The sequence below is a fragment of the Mchenga conophoros genome, linkage group LG9 (assembly GCF_057382185.1).
Source record: "Mchenga conophoros isolate Kocher_MC1m ecotype Shallow Benthic linkage group LG9, M_conophoros_male_GT1.1, whole genome shotgun sequence".
NCBI classification, from domain to species: domain Eukaryota; kingdom Metazoa; phylum Chordata; class Actinopteri; order Cichliformes; family Cichlidae; genus Mchenga; species Mchenga conophoros.
This window is the reverse complement of record NC_140534.1, coordinates 26884043-26893780: the sequence shown is the minus strand read 5'-3', so window position 1 is coordinate 26893780 and position 9738 is coordinate 26884043.

Genomic DNA, 9738 nt, shown 5'->3' with positions numbered 1-9738 from the left:
TATGGCACAGCACTTGATAGGTTGACTTCCATAAAAGAGCCAAGCAGACAGCTGCAAAAGAAAAACAGGTTTTTGTCAATATCCAGCCAGAATTGAAGGAAAACAATAACACTGAAGTGTTGAGCTACTGAAAACAAAATACACTGACATGGGAATTGTAAATATATGACAAGTTAAAAAACAACAACATAATAACTACTGATGGGACCAATTTTTCCTAAATAAATTACAAATACCCAATTACTAAATTAATTTAAAATAATAACACTAAGTAAAAATAAACACCATTATGTGCAATTTAAGTAGTTAAACTATAAGATCATCAGAAAAAAGATCCCACTGTACCCTTTCTAGTCTGAAAATGTTGAAAATTGGTTACATTTCTCATCCGATCACTGTATAGTGTTATAGAAATTAGAGGAAACATCCAAATATACCATTTACTGGTCTATATTTTAATAGTGTATTTTTGTTAGTAAATAACACAATTATGGCTCCTTAAATGTATCTGGTGGGTGCCTAAAAATGGACTATCACTGTTATGGTAGGTAAACAGGGCACACGATCAAATATGGTGCCACCATTTTTATGTTACAAATATCACTCATTTCTAGAAATCCAGCATTAACAACACCCATCTCAACATTTATAATAATTATTTAACTGTATAATGCATGGGTTTCATCAGTTTACCACAATTGGTTTCGATGCTATGACCACAATTGTGGTAGGTGTAAAAAACCCAGTTTCCCAAATTCTTGAAAAACTCCGGAGTTCAAAATGCTCCAGGCCACTGCTGATTGGTCAGATCCATTAACGTCCCTATCACATTGCCTGATCTTTGCTGGTTGGTCAATCCAAATTTCAATGTCTGTTTAAGTTCCTTGCCCATATTTTCTTGGATTAAATAAATAGCTCAGCCTTCATCTTACAAATAAAAGGCTAAATTTACTCCTATGACTCCATTTATTTTAATAATTATAACAGAATTATAATATAGTCTTTTTAATGATTCTCACCAAAAATGGTTGATATCCCGATGTCATCTTCCTGATGAAAACTGTGCTACTAGACCAAAAACTGAACCGTAGAGTGTAGAATAGAGGTAAATAAGGAGTTAAATGTATATTCTTTAAAACAACGACAATTAATATGTTTGGTACATTGTTGTGTACAGTGACTGCTGAAGACAGTCATCAACACGTCTCCTCCAAGTACACAGACTAACATAACCAGCCTGTTTAAAAAGCAAAACCACAAACAAACAAAACATTATGTACATTTTTTTTCATCTAAATTCTATTTCATTTGTGACACGATGAAACTAACATTGGACTCTCCGAATCTGTGATCCTGTGATGTCGGCATCAACTCGGGAATGCTCTTACATACGTGAGTCAGCTCAGAGGGACCTGTTAGCTCGTATGACAGACCTGAGAGAATGAGGTTGAGACAATAATGAGGTGCTGATTGTTTCTTTGCCTTATTCATTCTATAAAGAAACTTCTTATAAAGATATGGTAAAAAGCCATTCTTGAACACAAACTTTCACTTAAAAGCAAGTCAAACAAGGATGTTTAGGCAACGTTGAAGGTGTGACCATCGTGGTAACATCTGCAACCTCAAACGTACATTTTTAAACTGTTTTTCAACCACAGCTAGATGTTGAGAAAAGGCTGCCAGCCCACATTTATTAAGTGTTTTCTGGGTTGTAACTTCAGATTTTTCTTTCTTTTCTTCTTTTTTTAACATTAAGTTAGATTAGTCTGTTTTAGTTAGTTTTGAAAGTTGCACGCTACCTAAAATTGTTTACAGTAAAACCTTTTCCTTATTTCCTAACGTGAAACACGAATTGTTACGCCTTTATCCTAGTGTACCTTCCAATACAAGTATTTTTAGATAAATAAACGTACAGAGTCACCAGCAGGTTTGCAAAGTTTAACTTCTTTTCATCCTTTTTAAAAAAATCACCTTTAGGGTTGCATCAGGAAGGGCATCCAGTGTAAAACGCTGCCAAATCAAACAGGGGGAGCTACCTTTGTGAGGGAAGAGAGCAGCAAAAAAGTAGCGTCTTTTTCTGTTTCTTATATCAGTTAATAGAGAGGGGAAAAAAACAGCAGAGTAACCAGTTCAAGTGATTATTTGTTGCTAACCCCATATAATAGATATCAGGTTGTGACTCAACAACAATTAGCCAAAACTGATTTACCTGCAATATCTTGATGTTCCTTTGTTCTGTACAGACTTGGACTGTTTTAGTCATTATAGACATTTGCCATTCATCCTTTTTATCATTAAATTCATGTATAAGCTGGTGCTCAAGGTCAAGATTAGGATGCTCTCCTTGATCACTGTTAACATGCAGTGAATTCAATAAGACTACTTGTTTACTGAATTTTGCTGTAACTTTTGAAACCTGAAGTAACCACTCAAATTCTACTCCTCAACAATGTTCAAAGAAAATATGCAAAAACACAACAGAGCTTGGTGTTCAGACTAATTTGCGACGCACTTTGTACCTTGCCTTTTGGTTATTACCTGTCTCAGTATGAATAGCATTTCCATATTTTTCACCAGACAGTCCGCTAATAAGGAAATACAATTTGAGATTGCTAGTGTGCGAGCTCTGTGTTTTGTCATTATTAGGCGGCCCCGAATTGATGTTGTTTGATTTGCTGAATAATGCAACCAGAGAGGTGAGTGCCCTATTAAAGGATCAAATGAATAGTAGGAAACCAGACAGTAGAAAGCATGGCACCGCCGGCTGGAGCTTGCAAGTAGCAGATACAATGCTGCAGATTGGCAATCAAAAAGCACCGAAAATAAAAGCACAGAAGCAAATTCTGATCCCTGCCAGAGCTTTAATCCTGATGTAGTGAGAGGCGTAGCTCAGGTTGTACAGCCATAGCTTGTGAAATCCTTGGTATGAGATAGCAGATGCTTCAGGTGCAGTGATACGAGTGGCTGTCATTGCTTATGTTGTTTAAAATGTCTGTGTGTGTGGGGGGGGTTGGCTTATGTAACAGAGTTATATAAAGTATACAAAACTCTACATAAAGATCAAAGGCTTTTAATTCCTGGAGAGGTTTTTCCAGATTATTTTGTCTAACACTTTGCATTATAACAAGAAAGCCACAGATTTCATTGTAAAAATGAGGACAGAAACACTCCAGAGCAGCCTGTGTTTTTTCCGGTTTATCCCGGCACAGTTATCCTATTGCGAGTACTAATTTATTTATTTATTGTGTTTCACCAAAAATGAAATATCCCCTGCTGGTTGGAGGCCCTTTTTCAGTGCGGCATTGACGGCTGCCACTTTGAGAAGTGTCATCCTGTCAAGTGTCAGCTTTTAAGACCAGAGGTAAAACTCAGTTTCTGTTTTTCTTTTCTTGGTTTTTTTTGTGTCGCTTTCTTCACATTCACAGGGGCACGCAAAACAGCAAGCTGCCACCCCTCCAACAAACAGCTTGACTTTGATAGTCTTCGTGTCTCTGTGGATGTGTCCTCAAATTTCAGACTTGTCAAAGTTGTTTTGTCTTCATAATCCTCTTTGTACAACATGGCACTCTTCCATTCCCACTGCCTTGTCATCCTCTCTCTAAGAAAACAATGCTGACAGCAACAATTTCTTATTTATTGCACTAAATATTGTGCTCTGGTGACTGTCATTACCAAGGACTGTCCTAGTTTTGGGGGAAATAATTGCCTGCCGTGATACAAGACCAGCAATCATTCGGTCTCCAGTTGGTATCAGGTAGAGGGGCTGCCTCCACAGCGTGCAGGCTGCCACACAAATCAACATATGGCCCCGTCATACATGAACGGCTGCCAACGGGGGTTAGATGTGGCGAGACTCGCTCAGGAGCAGAGAGACCTTCACCAAGGTCAGTAACCAAAATCTGCTGAGCTGTGGAAAACAACTCCTTTCCAATATGGCAACTTATCAAATATTGACCTCATAATCATCACCATTTTTCATACACGTTTCGCATCACCTGTCTAATTCCCTTCATGTCTATGATGATTAATACGGGGGAAGACTGAGAAACCGCAGCATCCATTAGAGCACCAAGCATTCCTAAAAAACCTCCCCGGAGCTGTTTATTCGGTCACTGCGGAGCTAAACGCAAATGTTTTTTATGGTGTGGTGAAATATTGAAACTGCCTTAAATGCTTACTTTGTCTCAGTGATACTTGGCAAGCACTCACAAGCACAAACAGCTTAATAATTAACACGTTTCGAAAAAGATAAGTGATGGTGAATGAGAAAAAGAGGGGGAGAGCGAAGGAGAGAAATGCGTCTCTGTGCTTCGTTGTTTGCCAGGTAAGCATTTTTACACGTAGGCGGAGGCGAGAAAATAGAGATCACACAGGCAGAGTTATGGTAATGATCTGCTCCGGGTTCCTGTACTCGAGCTTTTTACAGCAACTCGTATCAGCCTGATATGTTAATAGGCACAATGGGATTTGGGTTTGATTAAATGTCAATGCCTGAAGGAGAAAAGCAAGAGTGGAGAGAGGGGGGAAAAGAAAAAAATGCCAATTTCTCAGAATAAGAGATGTGGCTTGTTCTGAGCTCAGCGGGTTCTTGCCCATGCAAGAAGGACATTGGTTAGTCTCACACTATAGGACAGCAAAGGTTGTGTTAGTCCCAGCGGATCAGGCCATGACATGTTTGTGATTTACTCCATAACAGCTAGAGCTAGAAGTGGTTAGAGGGCTTTTCTGTCCTTCAATAGAAGGTGAATCATGAGAGTGGGCAAGTCAAGAGGGTCCTTTACTTGAGTCAAAGATAAGGGTATGAACAGAGTGTATAAGCTTCTTACGAGTTCTCCTCACAAATTAACCGAAAATAGCAGAGCCGAGGCTAAGATTTAATTTGCAGCACGATGTCTGCTTCTGCAAATTCGTTCGTAAGGTGATTTAGCAGATACACCTTTTGTTTTAAAGTCCTAACGATCGAAAATGAAATAAAGAGCGCATTTGCATCGGGGGCGATTTATAATTGTAAATGAGTGCATTAGCCCGACAATTAACTTTTGGGTGTAAACGCTGCCATTACACCAGTGGCCATTATGTTAATCAAAGAGGATGAACGAAAACACAAAGAGAAAACTGGTAGAGAAAAAAAGTTTGTGAAGAAGAAAAGATGCAGACAGGATGAGGAAAAAATGGGGAGGCAAGGCAAGGACACAGGGACAATAATTGAAAGGGAACAGATGACTCTCAAGGAAAGAAAGGCTATGCCTCATGTCGGTTTGACCCACTCTTTGTGTCTTAAATTGGGGTCCATCTTGTGTCATGGTGAGCCTGAACCCCGAGCTGGATCTCTGGAGAATAGCTGCGCTGCTGTGGCACTTCTCAGAGAAAATAACCAGAGGAGGCTGAATCCATACTTTGTCACACTCAGCCCCTTATACAAGATTAAGGAGTAAAATATGTGACTCAACTCAACCCACACCCACCCACCCCCAAGAGTGATGACATGCCTGTTTGGTTTTCTTTTCTGATACTGCACACCTCATTTGGACAGCGGAAGCTGAATTTATCAACTCTCTAAGTGAAGGAGGGGCTGGTCTTGGATCATTCACCAGTTCCTTTATGTGGCCACCTCATTCATTTTAATGATCTTTTATATTAGGAGACTCTTGATGAATTAAAGCCGGTGTGCCTGGAATTAGATATCGGGTTTTCTGGAGTTGTTATTCTGATTAGTTTTTAATTAGTTGTCTTTAAACATCACCTTTTTTATGCATCACATTAATTTAAAAGTTATAGCGGCAACAACATGTTTTGTATTTGCAGCGCTTCATCTTGTGTGCCCTCTACTGTAAGGTCAAAGGTCAGAGTAAACTGGCACATCCTAGGTCGCTAAAGGTCTTTAACTAAACAGGTGCCGGTGCAGGACAGATAAGAGCATGGCTTAGGGTGTTTAGATTGCCACCCTGCAGTTACTGGTCCTCAAGCTCTTTAAATACTGCGTAATTATACATTAATTAGCCCATGTGATGCTGAGTCTGTTTAACTGATCACAGCCTCATATACTTTAAAAAAAAGAGTAATGAGCAGGGACAGACAAGCGTGACTAATGTGTATGCCCTGTAGAGGGCAATATTGTCTGCAGTGCTAGGAGTACTTTGAAGGGGCCTTTTAAATGTCTTCATATTTCTTCTGTATGGTAATGAAAGCTGTCTTCTTGTGCTATAAATTCCTAAAGTGATGAATAATCAACATAAGCTGTGCTACAGATCGCTGCATGAAGTCAAAAATTAGTCTGTTATAGATCAAGGCATTTTCACATATGTTTTAAATCCTTTAAAAAAAAGTTTGTTACTTCAAATAGCAAAATGCAGGCTGCTTTGTCATTGCTTGTTATTTGTCATTGTGCACCTCATTTAATATGACGGTGGATCAGTGTTTAAGAGCAGATTCATGTATGTGTTTCCAAGTGCTGTTTGTTCTCTTCCAAGGCTCAGTTTAGAAACAGCTGTTGGTGACATGATCAGCAGCAGAGCATGAAATTTGGCTAAAACGTCGCCTCGAGCACCGCGGGTTATTGACTTCCGTATTTAATCTGACAGATTTAATATAAAACAGGTGATCCTTGTGCCTTTCTCAATGGCTGTGGCTTGTGGATCCTTCTTCGGGACTGGCAGAAGCACACGACTCCAGTGCTCACCATCCAGGTCAGAACAAAGCTACTCTTTTACCTCCACGGCCCGCATTACAACGGCTCGTGTGTGAGGATGGAAAAAGAGTGGAAATCAAACCTCCTCCATAAATACATGAAAGGTCAGCGATGACGTCAGAGTCCAGGGACTGCCCAGTCCGTGATTTTGTGGCCCATCGTCGGTGCCTAATTCGCTGCGGCTCTTTATATTTTGCACTCGGTGCACCTTGACCATGATCCCAATATAAACACAGTGCTACACTTCTGAAATAGAAATGTGTGTTTGCCCGCTGCTCATAAGTCTTTCTACTGTTCCATTTGTTGCAGGCGGCTACAAAAGGAATAATTTTTGCTGACTTGCACAAAAAAAATTGAAAATAAACTTTCTTTATTCTGTTTGAGGTAGTTTACTATGAACTGCATTGTTTTATGAGTTCTCTCAGTATTCACTTTCCATGCTCTGCTCTTCTTCCACTATCCCTGAGCCCTCTAGGCCTTGGCCCAAGACTCCTCCACTTCCTTTTTCTAGTATTATGACTGACTGCAAAGAAGTGTGTGTGCCCATCTGCTGTGCTTGGCCTGATTTTTTTGGCCATGACCCTTAACTTTGCAGCATGTAGTTTTTCAGTCTGTTTCTTGCTCTATTGGAAGGTTTCTTATACTTTGTTCCAGCCCTGTCTCAACATTCGTATCTTTGCTTCACTTTGCAGACTTTACATGCAACGTGTGCCTCGGAGAGGCAGGGTTCTTTAATATTCAGTCTATTTCCTGTTGTTATCCATGGCTTTATGCATAAAGGTTGGCACATATCTCAGCTAAAGCACTGTTGCTATAGTTATAATTCATTCATTCTCAATTGAGCTGCATTTGGAGGATAAACAGGAAACCTCTGCCTGTTTAGCTGTTGATTTTAGAAATATTATATTCAAAAGTAGGGCTGCTGTTAAACATTGATCCTTTGGCGAGAGAGAGATGCTGGACTGCTCAATTAAATAATAAAACCTACACTTTACAAATAAATATGTATTAATTTGTTGTTTCAAGAAGCTATTTTGATGCAGACTTGTCCTTATTTATGCTGAGGCGCACATCTACCAGCCATGCAGTCTGGGAGGCAGCCAGCCCCTCCCGGTGAGGTACTGTAAGCCCAACTTTCCCAACTTTGGTCCTCAGTGCTTGTTTTAAAAAGACGTCTACATGTGGCCCACATCTGCATTCACAGCATAAAACTGTTTCACTTTATTTATACAGGAACAAATGTCACTGCTGGTGTTGTATGTGTGTAAATTGTTGACTATAAACCATCTGTGGGCAGTTATTTTTCCGCTCTTAGCGTTGAAGCATTTAAAATATAGCTGCAGTTTTGCCATGGAAGAAGTAAGATTCATTTATGTTAATCAGTGTTTACACACAGAGTACAAGTGAGAGGAAAACCAAAACCGAGCGTGCGGCAGCTACCATGTTAATATGTAGATGCACAGTATTGTGTTTAGCATAATGTGCAAAGAAAAAAGCAAAAAAAAAAAACTTTGCCAGATGTTCTTAACTAGCTTTACTGGCCTGAGTATACAAGGGCAAAATAATCTTTCTGCAGCACAAGAGCTCACATTTCTTAATTTTCTGTGAAACAAAGGAACCTTTTCTTGCGGAAAGCCTCTTTTATTTGTGTTGGATTGGAAGACAGAGGGTGTATTTGATCTGTTAAAGCGCCCCGCAATTAACCTGGTACAACACATTGGCCGAGGCTCAGCTGTTGAAATTGTGTAGCCGCTGCAGGTACAGCGCTCTCGAATGGCACTGTTTGGTTCTAGGATCCAATAAGCACCACTTAGGCTCATGTAACAGATACACATAGCCATTCACACGAAGTTAACCATTAGTTTGACACTGTTAAATCACACTGCCTGCAGCTCAGCGTGTCACACATTGCTCTCGCTTCTGCAAGGCATGGATAGAAGTAATGACCACAAGCGTGCAGGCAACCCGTTCTGTGTTTTTAAGGTGGATAAGCACATAAGCACGGGCAACAAGCCAAACAGAAGCTGTTGATGTTGAACCACGCACTTTCGGCCTCTTGATTGACACATTCAAAGTATCATTTTTGATATTTGGTTATTTCAGCACAACTCTCCAGCTTTAAGCACTGCGGCAGCATTTCATTTCATTCATTCATTTAATTTATTTATTCATTTTCAGGCACAACAAATACCTATATTGAACATAAAATACACAAACAAAAAACAAAACTTGCCTGAAAAAGGAGTGGGACGAAGAAAACTTATTAAATCCCACCCCTATACTCACTCATCAACAAAAAAAAACAATAAACTTCCCGCAGCTACGCCCATCATTGCATACAGACCCATCAACAGCCCCGGGCAGATACAAGCATCTAAGCGGCAGCTCGCAACCAACAATTAGAGCCTTCATAACTGAATACAGAATATATAAATTATAAATTGCATTACCACAGGTAACAGGCAGTAATAACTACAAGTAACAGACACACATACATATACATACATATATATCTACACACACAAGTACATATATGTACATACATACGCACACTTTATTTTTTATTTTTTATTTTGGAATCCATACCAGCAATGGTAAGAGGACAGACATTACAGAGCACACTAAAACCCATCATTGAGTATACTGTGACCAGACCAACTGTTTGTAGAGAAATTTAAATCTATGAATATTTTTGCATTGTTTCAATTGTAAACTCAGAATACATGCTGTATGATTTCAAACTTCACTCAAGTAGTCGGGTTTGTTGGTCACAGGAGAGGCGGCTGCTAATGAATGGTTGTTATAAATCAAATGTCTAAGATTTGTCAGAGGTTTGTTTTAAAAGCATCTAGGCCCAAAATAACTCAATAATTATATGACTCACCTTGCCACTCAGGAAAAGCGTATTTTTTTTCTCTGCCAAAGTACCCACTCCATCTTTGCAAAAAACTAATTCACAGTGTGGCTATGTACATGTAATATTTTTGGATCATAAGAGTAAAAAAAAAAAGCCCACTCCCTGTCAAATGCTATGTTTTGTTTGTCTGCCA